General features: G+C 39.8%; 1 pseudogene; it reads right to left on the bottom strand.

The window, feature by feature from the left end:
- Positions 1-291: 291 nt before the first annotated feature.
- Positions 292-17292, bottom strand: LOC116887826 (annotated as a pseudogene).
- Positions 17293-18947: the final 1655 nt, after the last annotated feature.

Raw genomic sequence — 18947 nt, 5'->3', positions numbered from 1 at the left:
GGATCGGTTATTAACACCAAAACTTACTTTTCATAATTCTGTATACTGGAAAGTTAGAGATCCAGGTACTCACTCTCTGATGAAAGCCTGCTTTCTCTGTTCATAAATGACCATTTTCCTTGTTTTCACATAAGAGAAGCAGGAGAGGGGATCTCCTAAGTCTGTCTGTCTTTCTTTCTTTCTTTCTTTCTTTCTTTCTTTCTTTCTTTCTTTCTTTCTTCCTTTTTTTGAAAGAAAGGTGATTTTATTAAAAAGAAAAGCAACAAACGTGAGAAAGGACCAGAACACAGGTTAGACCATCTGGGCCTTCAGCATCCTGGTGGTGACCTTGTCTTTTTCAATGATGTAGACAATGATGTCCATGCCTGATATGGCATCCAGGTCCACAGCATTCAGCATGGCCTGAGAAATGGTTTCAAACAGGTGTACTGGATCCATGTTGGGCTCCCAGAGAGACTCACACATCCCATACATTTGTTTGGAGCAGATACCACTGACTACAAAGTCATCAGTCACCATGGGACAGCCAATGAGGTCCAGAGAGCAAATGAAGGATTTAAAGGTCTTCGAGTCCAAGTCAGAAAGGACAGGCTCTGTGTAGTAGGTACCAAATCTTTTCTTAAACAAGAAGTTAGCCACCATGCTCATGGGGGGTGTAAGGCTTGATCTACAGACCTTCCTTCAGCTAATACAGGTTCAGTCGGAACTTGAGATGCTATGCAACTGTCTGGACATCAGTTGCCAGGCCGGCCAGGCCCATAGGAAAGATCTTCTGGAAGTCCATGGTCACCATCTGGGCCTGGATCTTGAAACACCTGTCTGCAGCGATTGCCACACAGTTCTTTCCCTTGATGGCCATGACAGCCCCTCCATTATAGGACATAACAGACACGATTGTACTGTAGTGTTTCTTAACAGATACCAGTTTTGTTCATGGGAACATTGATTCATCTCCTGAAGAACACGCACCACAACACCATGACTTGGGGATCTAGATTTTAGCATGCAATCTTTAGAAGCTAGTAAACACTTAGTCTACAGGAATATCAGTATAAAATTCCAGAACAGATGAGGAAAGATCAAAAGCTGAGGAAACATTTCCTTGGGTTATTCTCTGGCTTGAAGGTTTACTTGAAGGACTCAAGGAACACAGGTTGAAACATATTGTTTTTGCTTCAAGGAAGAGATGCAGGGAACAATCAATAGACGGCAAAGTTACCTAGAGTAGTTCAGGTAGAACTCAGGCCCAGGCTTCTAAAAGTCCTTTGTAAATGAAGTCACATGGGAAACACCTAATTCCCCAAGCAAAGAGTTGTGGCAACAGATAATAGAGTATTTACCAAAGAAGCTCCTTAGAGATCCAGGACCCAAGCTTTCTATTGAACACTGGTCAAAGTAGAAAACTACATTTCTGGATAAATTTCAGACTTCGAGAAACACAGAGCTCTGGAAAACCATATTGGGTGCATGAGCAGTTCAGACATAGCAGTCTTCTATTGTGAAGCAAGTGGTTGAAACACTCTCAGAATCCAAATTTCCAGATGCCAGTCCTAGATTGATCTAACAAATAGGACATTTGAAGTATAATTAATACATCAATTCTTCTCTATACTGCAGTGGACTGGGCATTTAATTGACTCTGACACCATCGTGATTTGAGAGAAAGGAGAAACTATTTCTACTAAAGAAGCTGTTGTTTGATGTTCCCAAATAATATTCTTTACTTATTATGTCTGATTTTAATGTTATAATTACATATGTTTCCAGTAACCTTCAACATAAAAAAATCCACATGGTTTTTACTATGTCTTGGGAGTACTGTCAGTCTAAAACACTTCCAACACTATGAAAAAAATCAGTTTTATTTATGCATGCACACTAGAAACTATTAATTTTCAGTCACACTAATAAATAAAATTGAGGTTTCAAATATTAAAATAAATTTAAATCATTAAGTGCAGTAGCACTGGAGGGAATTGAAGCTGAAGAAGGTTGTTCAGGTTCCTTTATCAACTTAAGTAAAACCACCAAGTAGCCAAATTCTATGTGGCTTTCTCTAAACTATCAAACTTGTATGGGAATTGAGTCTACCCCTTTAGACCATCAAGCATTCAGGATCCGAATGTTACTATTTGGGGATAACCAAGTTGTGGTAATCCAAAAGAGCATCAGGAGTTCTAAAGATAGCCCTAGTTTAAGGACACATCTGCTGATGACCATTGACACAGTATTCGCTCAATGGCCTACTTCCAAATATGCTCAAATATAGAAGGAAAGGAGCCCTGACATTAGTGGACAAGTGAAAAATGCATTAAGTCTTAGCAGGAGATCAACCTAGATTCAAATATCTATGTTAACAAATAACTAACTATATTATTCTTGACAAACCTTCAAATTTTTTTCTAAACCTTAATTTTGCCCTGTATAAAATTCACAAAATAGTAACCAAATCAGAGGGTCATTGTGGGTTTTGTACTAGAAGAAACACTCATTAGAATGAATTATGGGGGGAGCACTGGAAAAGTTGGATAGTTTTATCCTGGGGTGTTGCACCATAGTTCTCTGTTTTAGATGGTGCAGGAGCTGTTCTTTAAAGGGGAGGAAAGCAGAGAGAAGACAGCCCTGTAATATAAGTAGAAACAATATCTCTCAATTTGTTTCCTGGGCATCTGTGCATATAAAAATACATTAAGATTGGAAAGTGTTTATTTTACAGAAGAGTGTGTAGTGCACTGCAAATTTTTCTTAATAGAAAAGTCCAAGAAAGTGAAGATTCTGATTTTTTTCATGTTTAGTATAGAAGCTTCAAATAAGAGATTTTTTTTTCAAGAAAAATCTAATAAACCACTCTCACTCATTTACATCCTCCAAATTCTGATTGAATCTTTCACCAGGAGTGCCATAAATCTCTTACAATGGGAACTTCCTGTAGAGTACACTGTGTGACAAAATTGGAGGCAATGATTGCACATCAACATTAAAACAACATGAAGTATAGATCTTCAACACAACCAAGGAAAAGGGAGATTTGAGAAAGTAATTTTTTTTAAAGCACTGAGTCTATGTCTATGATTTCATGCTAGCTGTTAAAACTCTAGTTTCTATGTGATGGGGCTGGCAAATTATAAAATGAAAGGATTGCCTTCACCACACAAGATGAGGGAAAAAAGAGAAATATCACGTGAAAAACCATTCCTTATGCACTATAAATAACAATAACGAGACATTCTCATATTTGTATTTATTTGGTATGGTGGGTGGTTTGGTTTGGTTTTGCACACACCAAATGATCTTTGGTGGAACAAAATGCTCCTTAGTTTCTCTGTGTGCCCTAAACCTATGAAACACAGTGAAGAAGATAAACGATGTTGACAAAAGTGTTCTGACTTTACTTCATTCACAAAAGTCATTTTACCCTAGGAGACTTAGATAAAAGAAGCTATTTTTCTTGTGTGTAGAAAGGTCACAGCATAAATAAATATTCATGCAACCACTGCATAGACATTGTATTCAAAGGTAATATATGGGAGTTCCCATGTTACTTTTTTTTTGAGCAAATGAGAGTACCCCCTCTTTCCCCTCCCTTTCCTGAAAAGAAAGTAGCATTTTTATGGGCTATGAAGGATTTCTTTAAGCTTTCAGAAAAAAAAAACTTTATTCTTATTTTTGATACATAATGACATTGTTTCCTTTCAAATTGTTCTTTTTGACTTGTGATAACAACCTTAAGTAACACCAAAATATTTATATGAAGGTCAGTAAGTCCCCTTGAAATTAAGACTCCTGTGAAAGAAAAGCATTGGGTGTAAGAGAAGCCTGAACTTTGAAGTGAGAAAGAAATTCATTTGGATGTCTGTTTTGCCCTCAACAAGCTGCATGGATTTAGCATGCCACCAAAGTTCTGGAAATACAATTATTCACCTACAGAATGAAGTGCAAAGTTTCCAAGGGTGTAGAGAAGCTTATTTGAGAACAACATTTGCAATATATTTATTTAGTAGGATTCCAAGCACATGGTAGAAATTCAAGAAATAGTTGCAATTATATTGTGAGTAATTTTCCTCAAAGTTGAAATCTGTGAAAAGGCATGCTTAGAAGGAATCTGTAAAAGGCTACTACTACTGGAATGTAACTTCACAGGACAGTTTTTATGTGCAGTCTGTCAGTCATGCAATGGAAACGTTATTTCCTCTAAAGTTGTATTTACTTCTGACCCTTCACCCAAATAAGGAATTTCTATTTATAATTTCTATAAAAATACTCTCCGGTGACCAATACAATTAAGATTATGAATAAGAATTGAGAGCTATTCGTCAAATCCCATGTCTCTTCTTGATGTGCACCAAACTACAATGAACTTTTCTAGCTTCCCATGGAACTACATGAATTTTACACAATGGAGTGTAAACGGAATTCAAGTACTATGATATAGTGGTGTGTGAATAAGAAATAATTTCCATGACATTACTGTAAAGGAATTTTAATATAACAACATGGCTACTCTGTCTGTATTAGAGATATGCTCTCAATATACACCTTTAATCACTAACAGTGTAAGTAAAGTTAGTCTGTAGAAGGAAACAGAGTGTAAAAAAGTTCTTAGAACTTTAAAAGCTCAATCAGTACCCAAGGATGAGTAGAACTACTGCTGATATTGACCCTAATGACTGTGTAATTGGTCAAGCAATGGCCTATAAACTTAGATATCAATATGTCCATTGCTTTGAGTGTAGGATATGAGGTCATTTGAAAAGAGATTGTAGGCAAGATATTCCTAGATAGTGCTCTAGAAGACCCCAGCCTTCAGGGATTTGTAGAAGGTGTGGTAAGGATAGGCTTTGGACTAAGAAGTACAGATCAGCAAGGGATATTTGAGGTAATCCCTTACTGATGGGAAACTTCCTATGAGATAATCCTATAAATACAGGAAATTCCCTAAGGGGGTTAGCTTGTACCCCCATGAAACAAACAACATAAGCCTGGTATATCCTTTCAGTAATCCACAAACAAGGAAAGAACACTAAGCTAGTTATTGGCGATCTAATGTGTGTTACAGAAGGAAATGCTGTCCTAGACTTAGCCTTAAGTAAAAATCTCACATTACCACCAAAAATTCAAAGCTATAAAATACCCATTAGAGTTCATGGATCTCTACTCTCAAAGATAGTAGGAATGGTTTTAGGAAGAAGTAGCCTAACTTCTTAAGGATTCATTGTGCATCCAGGAAATATAGATGAAGACTTCAAGGGAAAGATTGAGATTATGGATTATGTTAAGAAAAATAAACACTTTAAATCAGGAGACAGCTTCAATTGCTCCCGTATGTCAAAGGCAAAGCAGCCCAGTTGGAGGTATTCAAAGATAGGTTTTTGTTTGTTCTTTTGTTTTGAAAACTTTTATCACTGATCAGAGACCAAAATTAAAATTACGTTAAAATTAAAATTAAGTACAATTGGAATTGAATGTTTATTGGGCATAGGAGCTAATGAAACTATAATCTCATGAGAATCTTGGAATCTACATTGTCGTTTTCAGAAGGCACCTCCACGGTTTGTTGGGATTGGCACATTAGCCCCAGTAAAACAAAGTGTAAGACAAATTAAATGTGTGGGACCAGAAAGTCAAATTGGAAGAATAAAGCCTTATAGACTTCTGGGAAAGAGATCCACTATCATAGTGCGGAGCTCAGATTACTATTCCTTCAATCTCAGAAAACAAATACCTATTTTAACTGGCATTGCATATTGACATCTTCTGTAAGATGGCTTCATTATATCTATATTTAAATGGGTGAGAAGCCAGGCTCACTGTAGTGGAGGGGAGTATGGAACTTGGCTGCCTAAGTGCCTAGTTTATGTGTGGATTCATAAAGACCTAATTATACTTTAACAAACAGAAATGGGAATAAGATTAACTGAAAGACACTGGATTAGGAAAAAAGCTATTAAATTCTACCAACTGGTATACTATAAAGATGTTTGAATATCAGAATGAAAGTCAGTTGGGAAGAGGTTTTGTTTATATTTCCACAGGTGATGAAAGATTATGTCTTTCATCAAAATCGATAAAGAACCAATCTAAGTAAGAGAGGCTTCCAGTCAAAAAGGCACAATTAAAGGAAGGAACAGACAAAGAAAGACAACCACACAGATAACTCATAACTCAACAAACTGCCTTGAAAAAGAACAGACCATTCATCAGACTGGCAGACTGTCAAACCTTGATGCTGAAATGAATATTCGTTGAAGGACAGATGATCAGGACTGCGGTTATGAATGATCAACACATCTTCATAATGACATTAGGACTGTTAGTGGGTTGATAGTTGTTTATATTGTAAAAATTAAACTATGCACAATTTTGAGCTTGAAGAGAAAGGAGGAAGATGTAGCAGAATTGTAATTGAGCAACATAGCTGCTATAGCAGGAATACAGACATGCTCTGAGAATACACTTTTAATCCCTAACAATGTAAGTAAAGCTAGTTTATAGAAAGAAGCAAACCATGTTTAGCTTAATCATGTATAATTGAGGGGCAGACAAAGTAATTAATCAGAGGTTTAACAGAATGAATCAGAGATAGAATACACCAAACTCTCATAAGAACAGCAAAGGAGTTTTAAGAAGAGCAGTACAGACACACACACACGCACGCACGCACGCACGCATGCACGCACGCGCACGCACACGCACACGCACACACACGCACACGCACACGCACACACACACGCACACGCACACGCACACGCACACGCACACGCACACGCACACAGAGAGCCAGAGCCAGAGCCAGAGCCAGAGCCAGAGCCACAGAGAGAAGGCAATTTTACTGGGCAGTTTTACAAACATGGGTTGCAGGTGAAGACAGAATGAGCCAAAGAATGAAAAGGAACCAGAAGATTAGAACAGATTGCCAGAGTTAGTTTAAGGCCAAGCAAAGCAAAATATCAGATTCTGAGAGAAGTCTGTTTGAATCAGTCAGCTTGGAGAGGAGTTTGGGCCAGAACAGCTGAGTTGAACTAGTCAGCCAGAATTCTGAAAGAGCTAGAGAGGATGAGCTTAGGGTACCAAACAGAGTCAGTAAGCCTCTGAGATAAGAACTGAAGGAAAGGCCATCCAGAGACTGCCCCACCTGGGAATCCATCCCATATATAGACACCAAACCCAGACCCTATTGCTGATGCCAAGTAGTGCTTGCTGACAACCTGATATGGATGTCTCCTGAGAAGCTCTTCTAGAGCCTTACTGATACAGACAACAATACTAGCAGCTAACCATTGGACAGAGCACAGGGATCACAATGATGGACTTAGAGAAAGGACTGAAGGAGCTGAAGGGGTTTGCAACCCCACAAGAAGAACAACAATATCAACCAACCAGACCCCCATAGCCCCAGTTTCTAAACCACCAACCAAAGAGTCCACATGGAGGGACCCATGGCTCCAACCACATATGTAGCAGAGGATAACATTGTTCAGCATCAATAGGAGCAGCCCTTGGTCCTGTGAAGGCTTGTCTCCCCAGTGTAGGGAAATGCCAGGGTGAGGAGGTGGGAGGGAATGGATGAGTGGGTAAGGGAGCACCCTCATAGGAGCAGTAGTAGAGGGATGGGATAGGGGGTTTGCAGAGGGGAAACCTGGAAAGGGGATAACACTTGAAATGTAAATAAATAAAATATCCTATTAAAATTACTTCAGGCAAATAAAAGATATTTTTATATAATATAGCTTGAACATTCATTTGGTACGGCAACTAGCTTTATCCCAATAGTTACAAATGACAAATAAAAAACCTCATGTTCTCCAGTTTTTCATATTATCTTATTCTTCTATGCTCTGTCACAGAGTCTCGACTATATTCAGCCACTTCTTTAGGGACACTCAGCAATATCTATGCTGTTTTGGTTATCACAATTGGAAAATGCTACTGACATCCAATGAGTAGACACCATAAATGCAACCAAATATCCTGTAATGCACAGGGAAGCCCTCTCTATACATCAAGGAATTACCTAATCTCAAGCCTGGGTTGAGTAGCCCTGCTCTACATTTTGATGAGGCCACAACGCCCTTCTCAACTAGCCAGTTATCATTCTCCAAATGATTTGTCCTCCCATTTTCCTCACTGAGCTGTCCTACTTTTATAAATAATGAAGAAAATGATTTTGATTTCTGGCTTGGATGAAAATATGTACACAGATATGGCTTGTTTCCTAGCCTCTATACAACCCCAGCAGTTCACAGTTGTCATACACTTGCGAGTTCCATAGGGAAGTAGGAGCTTTGTTTTCTTTTATGCCACTGTATCCTCAGATGATAGAATAATACCTGATACATATTAATAATCAAATCAAAATTTGTCAAGTGAATAATTCCATCTCCTAAACCACATAGCATGCACATACGTACATGCAGGCAAAACATTCAAATGTAAAAATTAAAAATGAATAAATCTTCCTGGGGAGGTTAAAAAACTCCAGAACACTGTAGAGCCAGTACTCTATAATCTGTTTAAACTAGACAACATACGCCTATCAGTCTCATTTGCCTCCAGGTCTTATGCAATATGTCAATATTTTTTATACTATCATCAGTCATCACTGGGCTTTTATTCTGTCAGGCATTATATAATTGAGTTTTTATGGTATCCTAATAGTTTAAAGCAATGAGTTGAACTTTATCTCATAATTAGAGTTGACAAGAGAATTTCTAGACTTCCTTGGCTACAGTCAACTTTCAGTTAGCTATGTGTGTTTATTCTCTAGTAGGTTGTCTAGCCTCTAGATGTGTGGGACTAGTGAGTCATAAACTTGCCTTCTTTCAGGAGGCTAGGTTGAGCTAGTTTTAGTGGTAATAATAGTCCAAGGGAGCTGAAACAGAAGTACAAGTCCTCTTGAGTTCTAAGTGCAAAATATTTCAACTGCCCGTGGCAGTCCAAAGCAAATAATAAATTAAGTAGACTGAAAATCTTGCTATCTGCCTAGAGGTTGAACCAATGGTTATTGCCGTCCTGCCTGAATGTCAGAAGGTTGTTGGTCTTGGATTCCTCTTTGCTTTATCTCAGATGTCTGCTAGCTCCCTTTTCCTCCATGGTTATTATATCAAGCAGGGAATAGCAACTTTGTCTCTTACCCAACTTACAGCTATGGAGTTTACTTATCAGAGCACTTTTTCTAGCAAATGTACCACTGTACAATAGGCAGATCTAGATCTAATGCTTCGTTTCAAACCCTCACTGTATTTCAACCTCCATTGTTAAGCAGAAATTATGCAATTCAGCTCAAAACAAAGCCAAATTGTGCTCCATTGGGAAAGTTTGGGGGCAAATGTCTATAAAATATCTCTAAATGGGGCCACAATTTACTGCCTAGAGACATGGACATTTTCTAATTCTTCATTTATAAGAACTGTGAAATCACTATCCCATCATTAGTCTACATATTCCCGGAGCTGCAAATCCCAAATGTTCGTAAAGGCTGCAAGCATATTTGCTAAAAGCTTAGGGAACTGGTTTCATGAGTCCCAGATTGCTGAATGCTAATCTACATATGTTGCAAAAGCATGACTGGTTTGCAAACTGTTGGGGACAAATGCCTTGTTTTCCTTCTGGCTTGGTTTTGAATAGAGAGGAGGATGCTAGGCGGGACGGAGTGGGTGTCGAGCTAGAACAGGCATTGTTGCTCAGGGCTCTGGATGCCCCTGCACGAAGTCTGAAACAAGAAGCAGAGATTCATTTGGCAAACAGCTTTTAGGATGAGTCATGTGAGAGAAGTGGGGCTGGGTGTCCACTCTTTGTGCTTCCTGGGGATCATGGCAAATATTTAAATTGTTGGGAAAATAGAGTGAGTAGGAAGCAAATAGAAAAGGCTAAGGAGAGAGAGGGAGAGGAAGAGGAAGAGGGAGAGGGGAGAGGGAGAGGGAGGGGAGAGGAGGGAGAGGGAGGGAGGGAGAGAGAGGGAGAGAAGGAGGGATGGAGGGAGGGAGAGAGAGGGAGAGGGAGAGGGAGGGAGGGGGGGGAGAGGGAGGAGGAGAGGGAAGGAGAAAGAGAGGGAGGAGAGGGAGAGGGAGAGGAGAGGGAGTCAGAGGCTTCCCAACTTTAGAGGAAGAAATAACAAAGCTCCTCCCTTCATTTAAAAGTATTAATTGTAACAAGAGAAATGGCCTTCTCTGATTTTAGAAAGCTCTTAAAATTCAGGGGATTTGAAAAGTTTAAGAAGCTTTAATTGAGCTGTGCATGATTTTATATGCCTCTAATTTCATCTCTCAGGAGGATGAGGCAGGAGAATCACAAGTTTAAGACCAGGCTGAACTATAGAGAGACCCTATCTAAATATTTGAAGACAGAAAAAAGGAACAGAAGAAGCTTAAATTGCACACTGCAATTCAGGATTTCTCAGACTTTTCTCTGTGATAAGGTGACTTGAGAAGGAAGAACCTACATGGTTATGTTGCTTTCTGGGGGCATAATCTCAGGCATGGTTATTTCCTAAAGACTTACAAGTGGTTTTGATGTGCAAATCATGTAAGGGGGCGGTGGCGGAGGAACTGTTCTAAGTAAAATGGTTGCATATGAGGAGATCCACATAATATGCCAACAAAGTAGCAATGCAGTCCAAATTCCTGGAGAAAATGCAACACTCACTTCTCTTCTAACAAAGTATCTGATTCAGTTTGTTTTAATACATTTAAATTGCAAAGATTTTTAAATTCACTTTTGGTGAACATATATAACAGAGATCCAGTACTAGATCCAATGTTTCAGTACTAGATCCAATGTTTCAGATTATGTTTTCAATATTTAATACATTCAATCAAAAGAAAGAAGGTACAACCTAAGTTCCATGGCAGCCTCCTGTTTTGAGGCCATCTCTTAAAGTATACAGTTCGGGCAGGTTCTATATTTAAAATGCACACTCTTCTAATTCTTATTTATAAGCACTGTGGAAATCCTATCCCATTATTAGCCTATGCATTTCAGAAGCCAAAAATCCCAAATGTTCCCTTGTTATGATTGCCTTCATTGTCACAAAATTTGACTTCGAAATAAATAGATGAATTGATGACTTATCCTGTCAATTACTCTTATCATTTGATGGGACTTCATGTACAATAATAATGTCAGGTCCCAAAGAATCTGAGAACAAATGGCTAACTGTGGTGCCCATCTAGCATGCCAAAGTGTCTGCTTGGTCTCTAGACTCAGTGCTTGTGACTCCTCTTAGCAGTTCTCAACCACTCTCCCCATCCCCAAACCTAAGCCTCTCCAGCCCAGGGCTGTATTTCCCTTCCCCCAGCTTCTCTTTCTTCTGTAACCCTGCTATTAGGGCCACATGCTTTCTTGGTCTTCTCTTGTCTTCCTCTCTTCCTTGCTCTCTTGTTCTCCCTCTCTCATGGTCAAGCTCAGTCTGCTGACCATGTTTAGTGTACTTTTCTCCCTACTCTGAACTCTTCCAGATGCCTCTAGTTGTGCTCTCCACCATATCTACAATGAATTCCTTCTCCTCAACCATACCTAGGAGTATCTATGGTCTCATTTTCATTCAAATATCAAATAATGAAACAACAAACTTGTTATTCTTTCAAGAGAAAAATGAATATATGAGGTGTGTTTTATCTGTTATTTATCATATACTCTATTGAAAGTCAGACTCAAACATGTCCAAACTGAGCTTGTGGATTAATTTGGTACAACTTTTACTGTTATTCACGCCGTGCAATCATAGATAAAAAGTATTCTGTTCTTCCTTTGGCAAAACTTTCTGTGTGAACCACACAGAAAACCTTCATCCCAAATGATAAAAGGAATATAGAATCTTATAAGAAAATTGAGTAGGATTTAAATATTGGACTTCATATTAAAACATCTGACTTTGTGAAAGCAATATATTAGTTATATTAATATCTGTACTTATTGTATATATTTCACTGATATTTGTACATATGTATGTAATATATGGAGCCATCCATTAGAGTATGGACAACTTACCAGGGCTTTCATCCTTAAAGATACTGATTCCACTCCCCGAGCAGCCACCAATTACCAATACTCCCTCACTAAATGTTGGACTTCATGAGCCCCTCTGTTGTATAGCAGTTTCCTCCAAATGAAGAAATTCACCCCAGGAAGCAGGAGGATGCTCATGAGGAGGAAAACAAAATGGGAAAGTATAAACACAGAATGTCCCCAAAGTTCCTCCCCAGCTTTCAGGGTGAAAAGAGTTTCTGGGGGAGGAAACTGGCTAGCTGAGTTGCAGACAGAACTAGAGGACTTGAGCTATCTCCAAACACTGCAGAAAGCTTCAGGGTTGTGGCTTCAATGAGGAATCACCCCCGTCAGAATGGGCTTTCTGGCAGTTGCTTTGGGTCACCATTGCTGCTCCTGTAAGTAAACCCTTCATTCACACTCCTGTTAGTGAAGAGTTAAATTTCAAAAAGTTAGTCTCAAACAAAGTCCAGACATGCCTGAGAGAATTTGAGATAGGGCTCACCGGCCCGACTATCAGCTCCCAAGGACACTGGCCATCTGGAGCCACCCCCTCCCCTTCCTTCACTCCCTGAGGATGGGTCATCCCCCTGCTGCAGTGAGATGAGTTGCCCTGCCCACATTGCTGAGATGCTAGATTACACGTATGCTTTGTTGACGTAACTCCGTGCCAATAGTAACTTTATGCACCCTTTTGTATTAGCCAATCATGTGTATCCACCCACGAAACCCCTGGCTTTCCCCTATAAGCTCCTGCCTAGGGAGAGGTCGGGGCTTGACTCAATCTCCTGTGTGGGATCGTGTCAGCCCATTTTGAGATCTCGAATAAAATAAAACTGCCTCTTGTGATTACATCCAGACCCGGCTACTTCGTGTTTCCTGGGGGTACCCCAACCCGTGACTGGAGCGAGAGTCTCCCCAAGTTTGGGGGTCTTTCATTAGTAACTTCAATAGAAGCTTATTGGTTCACCAAGTGGAGTTTGATCTGCCATGGGTTCTCTTCTTGGAGTAGATAGATATTTTCTCATGTGTCATATCTCCCCAAGAAAATTTACTCACGTGATACTCCCATATCCATGTTGGGACTCCCGATGGCTTGATCTTATGCAACTCCTCTGCATGATGTCTCAGCTGTTTTAAGTTTTTCTGTGCAGTTTCATGTTGCACCTGGAAAACGCTGTTTTCTTGTAGTTATTCACCACCTTATAAATTTTCTTCACCCTCTTTCATGATTATCCATAATGTTGAAGGGAGAAAGTCTGATATATATGTGCTAACACACTAAATCTCTTATTCCTTGTGATTTTGAGCAGTTGTGAGTTTGTATTCATTTCCATCTACTGCAAATAAAAAGTTTCTCCAAGAAGACTGAGAATTGTACTAGTATGTAACTGTAAAGACAAGTATTTAAGCTGTACTCTAATACTATGATGATTTAATTGAGTTATAGTAATATGTTATCCCTTAGGGTTAATGACCTAGTAGGCCAGGGGTTCTTGTCCCAGTCATCAGTTCTGAGCATGAATTCTGATTTAAGGAATGGGATTTAAATCCAATCACAAAATGGTCAGTTGTAGGTTAGTGAGGTCCCATGTCTGCTCCAACACAGGGCTCTGCCAGTATCTGGCTGTGGGAAGCCGTGGACATTGCTCCAGCTGTGGGGAAACACAGACTGATCTCAGGACATAGCCAGAACCAGTTGGGGATTCCCAGTCCTGCAAGGAGGCTAGGGCTGACTGATTCTCAGGCTCTTGGGCATCCAGGAACCTCTGGGATGCTGCCAAAGAGCTAAGAATGGAGTGGAGACCCACAGGGCTGGATCTAGTCTGGGGCCAAAGAGGGAGGGGAGGAAGCTCGGGCTGGTCTCGTGGGGGAAGAGTCTTTGGCTTGGTGGCTGCCACCACTGGGAACACAAGGAGGCCATCCTCGGGAGAAGGGCTTCTCTACTCTATGGCTCCCCAGGGGAGATCCCGATGAAAAGAGACAGTTTGTGGTTTCAAGGCATTTTATTGTCATGGTGGAAAGTGGATGAGTAGGCCCAAGATTAAATATCCTTTGCAGGGAAGAGTGTCTGGGAAGGAAAGGTTATTGGTTAAGCCTCCAGGCCTTTGGATACCTCATTTTAATAGAGTTCGATCTTGAACCTATGTGACCTGTGCTCACAACCTCTACCTGTAAAGGGGCTTGGGGAATTGCCCATAAGTTACTGATGGTCACAAATCTATGTGACCAGCCTGTTTTCCTGGGAGCCCGGAGAAATGCCTACCAGTCCCTTCAGGGTCTCCAGGGTTCAAGCCTGCTCAACGGGGAACCAGGGTGCCTTTTACTGCCCCACAGTCAATTACTCTCATTTCTGCAGTTATGGTACCTTGGCTATATTTTGCCAGGCTGATCATTATTTTAACTCTCAGAGTTCACAGCTAGACAAGAACGTTGATTACTTATCGCCCTTGGGTGTGCATAACACCTACTAGCACTGTGAAAACTAGCCAGTAGGGATAAAGTTTCCGGGTGAGTACCCGTCTGACTTCACCATATTCTATGACTCACATATGTGATATCTTCAGCAATGGGGATCAGCTCATCAAGTTCTGAAAGGTAACCACTGCCCTGTATTGTTTAAGGAAAATCTATGCAAACTCATGGACCAACAACTGGAAGGGAAGCGATCCACATCTGGCACTGGTCTTTTTGTTTAATAGCCTATGATGTGTGGGATGGGTTTATCCTCTTGTAAAAGTTAACTCTATTTAAACTCTTCATTTGTACATATTTTGGAAGCTTCTACATATAATCAGCTTCTATGTGGCTTTTGCAAAACTTTTAATATTAGTTATCCTTCCCTGTTACCCTTCCTCTACCCTGCCTTCCCACTCCACTTAACCCTCTCTGTTCCATGACCTAACCCCCCACTTCTCCCTTCATAGTACCTGTATTGCATGATCCTCTCTCTACTTAAAGTCTCTCTGTTCCATGTCTTAAATTTAGTTTTCCTCTTCTATCAGTTTATAAGTTATACATTTTAATCTCAGTGCCTTAATATTTAAATATCCATCACAACTCAATTTAATATGTTCTGTAGCATGAACTTTTAATTCCATTGGGTGATTTTTCTTCTCTTTTGGCCATGTGTGTAGATGGGTGTGTGTGAAGCTAAAGATTTCACCCAGGTTCTCATGAGGGCTAAGTACATGCTTTACTGTTGAATTCTCACTGCTTCTTTTTCTACATGCTATTTTACATAGCATTTGGTTTCTATATTGCATTTGTTTCTGAATTAGAAATGTCTAATTGGCTGTGTACCATTGCATTTTAATGTTCTCAATACTATAGATATAGATGGCTTATAGAGCCAATAAAAATCTATGACACTTCTTGAGAAAAATAATTGTTTGCTGTCCGACTCCTCTCTTGTCATTTTCTGAATGCCAGATGGACCAACTTTCAATGTTGTTGGATCGTTCTCTTAGATTTACTCCCTTATTTCTGAACAGTACACTTATACTAATAGTTCTTGATTTCTGGGTTCAGAAAATGTATGTTTTCTTTCCAGTATGGAGGGTGAATTGTTATGTCAACTACTACCATTACAGTTTTATGGCTAGACAGTTCTAGCTCATTGGTCAGAGTATACCATGGCTACACATTCTCTCCTGGAATCCTGAAGATCATTTTCCATTTTGCCTTTTGCTTCATTTTCTACATTGTTGTTACAAATTCAACTCCACAGCTTTTTTTGTTGTTAAATAAATCTCATCTGAATATGTTTAAATGCATCCTAAGACAGTCAGCCTGACCAATTTCCTTGAAGAATCTTATGAGCAATTATCTTTTTGTATTTCCTTGAGATGGGTCAGATTATTCAGATAAGTGACTTCTTGTGAATTATCTCAGAAGAGAATAAAGCTGATTAACATTGTGTATACAGGGTAGAAAAAAAAGAGTGCAGAGAGACTTCGTATTTTATATGTAAATGGACTCAATCTTCATTTTTCATAAAGGACCTTGATTTTAGTTCAGAACTTGTCTATTATACTTTTTCCAAAACAAGAAAGACCTGTCTATTTTAGCTATCTTTCTAAAATAGGAAAGCTCCAAGTCTGGCTTGGAAAGAAATTGGTCCTCCAATACAGTAGAAGTAAGATACATTTTTTTTTCTCAAATAGGTCTCAAGAGAAAGCTCCAAAAAGTCTATGAGATTTTTGTTCTCTAGCTGTGAAAGCAAAGCTACACCCATGGAATCACGACAATATGGCTGCCTAAATAGTACCCAAACAATGACAACAATAGTTGATATTCAATGTGGGTAGGGGAAATGTCACAGAGACCCAATCCAGAAGAGCTATATTCAATTAAGTACTACTGAGAGAAAGAGAATTAATTTTCCTCAGGGATGAACATACAAACAATGCTAAATTGATTCAGCATGTTCTATCTTATTTTAGTAAAATATACAATTTTTCTTTAAATATATATTTATATACTTTGTTTATATATATAAAGAAAAAAATGAAAATGAATTTGAGAGGGAGCAGGGACTAAAGAGACATGGGAGAAATTGGAATGGAAGAGAGGAAGGATGGGGAATGATGTAATATTTTAATTAAAAAAGGATTAAAAAGTGTGTGTGTGTGTGTGTGTGTGTGTGTGTGTGTTGGGGGGAGGGTATGAGCACATACGCAAGTGCGTGAGCAAATGTGTAATCCACTATTTTCCCCAATCCCTTTCAGAGACAGCTCATGCCTCCAATTCAGGGTTCTTTGACAAAATTACAAGTTACTCTAGACCCCAAACTCAGGATAAGTCATTTACTATTTTTTTAGTTTGCTCTATCTTCTATAACTGCTATCCTTCTTTTTCCCTTCTTCCTGCCATTTTTGTGCTATTCTTATGAATTCATGCCACCAAAATTCTCTTTATATTTGCTCCAGTGGTTTTTCTGGAGGTGGTAGAAAAAAAAAACCAGTTTGCTCAATTTAGGTAAGGCAGGCTTTGTTTAAGTTGGAGTTATTGGTATTCAATCATCATGTTTTTAATGACAATACCCATTATAACTCCTGTTTCTTTGCCCACCATTCTTCTTTTTTCTTCATATTCAGACCATCCTTTTAAGGTGATTTTCTTGTTTTAAAATTGACGTTTGTTTATGATAACTAGTGTGTATTTGTGTGTGTGTGTGTGTGTGTGTGTGTGTGTGTGTGTGTGTGTGTGTGTGTGTGTGTGTGTGTATACTCACCTGAATGCCATGGTGCACACCTGGAAGTCGGAGGACAACTTTTGAGATTCTGTATCCGTTCTTCCCTCTACCATGTAAGCCGGGGGAAAACTCGTTATCAGGTTTGCACAGCAAACACTCTTATGTGCCGAGCCATTTTGCTAACTCTGGCTTTCTCTCCCAAACTGTATTCTTTAGTAGTTCTTTTAGGGGAAACATGAGCAGGTACTGGGGGAATTGGGTAAGCAGGACTGAAGCCCTGAGGGCCAGCAGAAAGAATGAAAGCAGGTGACCTTGGGAGGAAGGAGGTTGGGAGGACCCTCTAGAATGTACCAGGGACCTGAGAGGTGAGAGACTGTCAGGACTCAAAGGGGGTACCTTAGATGAAAGGCCCTACAGTGGGGAGATGTAACTTGTAGAGTCCATCTCCAGTAGAAAGTCAGGGCATTAAGTGGGGTTGCCATCCCACAGTCAAAAGCTCTGACCCCAATTTTTTTCTGTCTGAAAGAACTGCGGGGACAAAAATGGAGAAGAGCCTTGGGAAAAGGAGGTCCAGTGACAGGCCCAAAGTGGGATCCAGCTCAAGGGGAGGCCCCAAGGCCTGACACCATTACTGATGCTACAGTGTGCTTACAGACAGGAGCCTAGCATGGCTGCCCTCTGAGAGGCCTAACAAGCAGCTGAACGATTCAGAAGCAGATACTTACACCCAACCAATGGACAGAAGTCAGGAACCACTGTGGTTGAATTAGGGAAAGGCTGGAAGAAGCTGAGGAGGAGCGTGACCCCATAGGAAGAACAACAGTCTCAACTGACCTGGACTCCCAAGATCTCTCAGATACCGAGTCACCAACCAGGCAGCATACACCAGCTGATATGAAGCCCACAACACATACACAGCAGAGGACTGCTGGGCCTGGACTCAGTGAGAGAAGATGCACCTAACCCTGGAGAAACTTGAAGTCCCCAAGAGTGGGGAGGTTTGGTGGGGTGGGCGTGGGGGTCAGGGGTGAAGACATGCTCTTGGAGATGAGGGAGGAGATATGGGATAAGGAACAGTCAGAGGGTGGACCAGGAGGGGATGCCAACTGGACATTTTAAAAAAGGACAATTTTTAAAAAGGAAGTTCTTTTAGTAAAAGTTTGTTGTCACTTTGTACAGTTCTTCACCCTTTAATAATGTATCATGGTATACCCCCCCACATTGATGGTTATTTTTCTCTCAGTACCTGGAATATATATAATGAATCTGTTGCCATTGAAGAGAAATATATTCACTTTCAGTCTATTCTTCAATGCCTCAGTGCTTTGTGTTTTCTTTGTCTATATCCCGGTGGTGAGACCTCAATATTTTTTCATTATGTCTCCCTTCACCTGAGTCTGTTCTCCTGCCTTAACCACCCATTGAACTTTGTCCCCTTTAGTAATTATATTTCTATTTCTAGAAATACTATCTAGTTGCATTAATCTGGCTGGGAATATTTTATACAGGGCCTTTTGTTACTTCTGTAATCACTTTAAACATATTTATTTTGTTGTAAATATTCGTTCTTTCTTCTGAATTTTGGGTGGTGTAATCATGCTGATTCTTCTTCATAGTGCTCCTCAACCCCGACATACCCCAAGCATCTTCTATCCTAGGGTTGTGAGAGTCTACTTAATTTGCCTTTATCTATGAAAGCCCTATAAGGAATAGAACATGACTTTTGGACAGGTTTGGATTTTCCTTGATTGGACAAACTCAAAATGAC

Source organism: Rattus rattus, chromosome X (genome assembly GCF_011064425.1).
Source record: "Rattus rattus isolate New Zealand chromosome X, Rrattus_CSIRO_v1, whole genome shotgun sequence".
Taxonomy (NCBI): Eukaryota; Metazoa; Chordata; class Mammalia; order Rodentia; family Muridae; genus Rattus; species Rattus rattus.
This window is presented reverse-complemented; position numbering and strand designations above follow the sequence as displayed.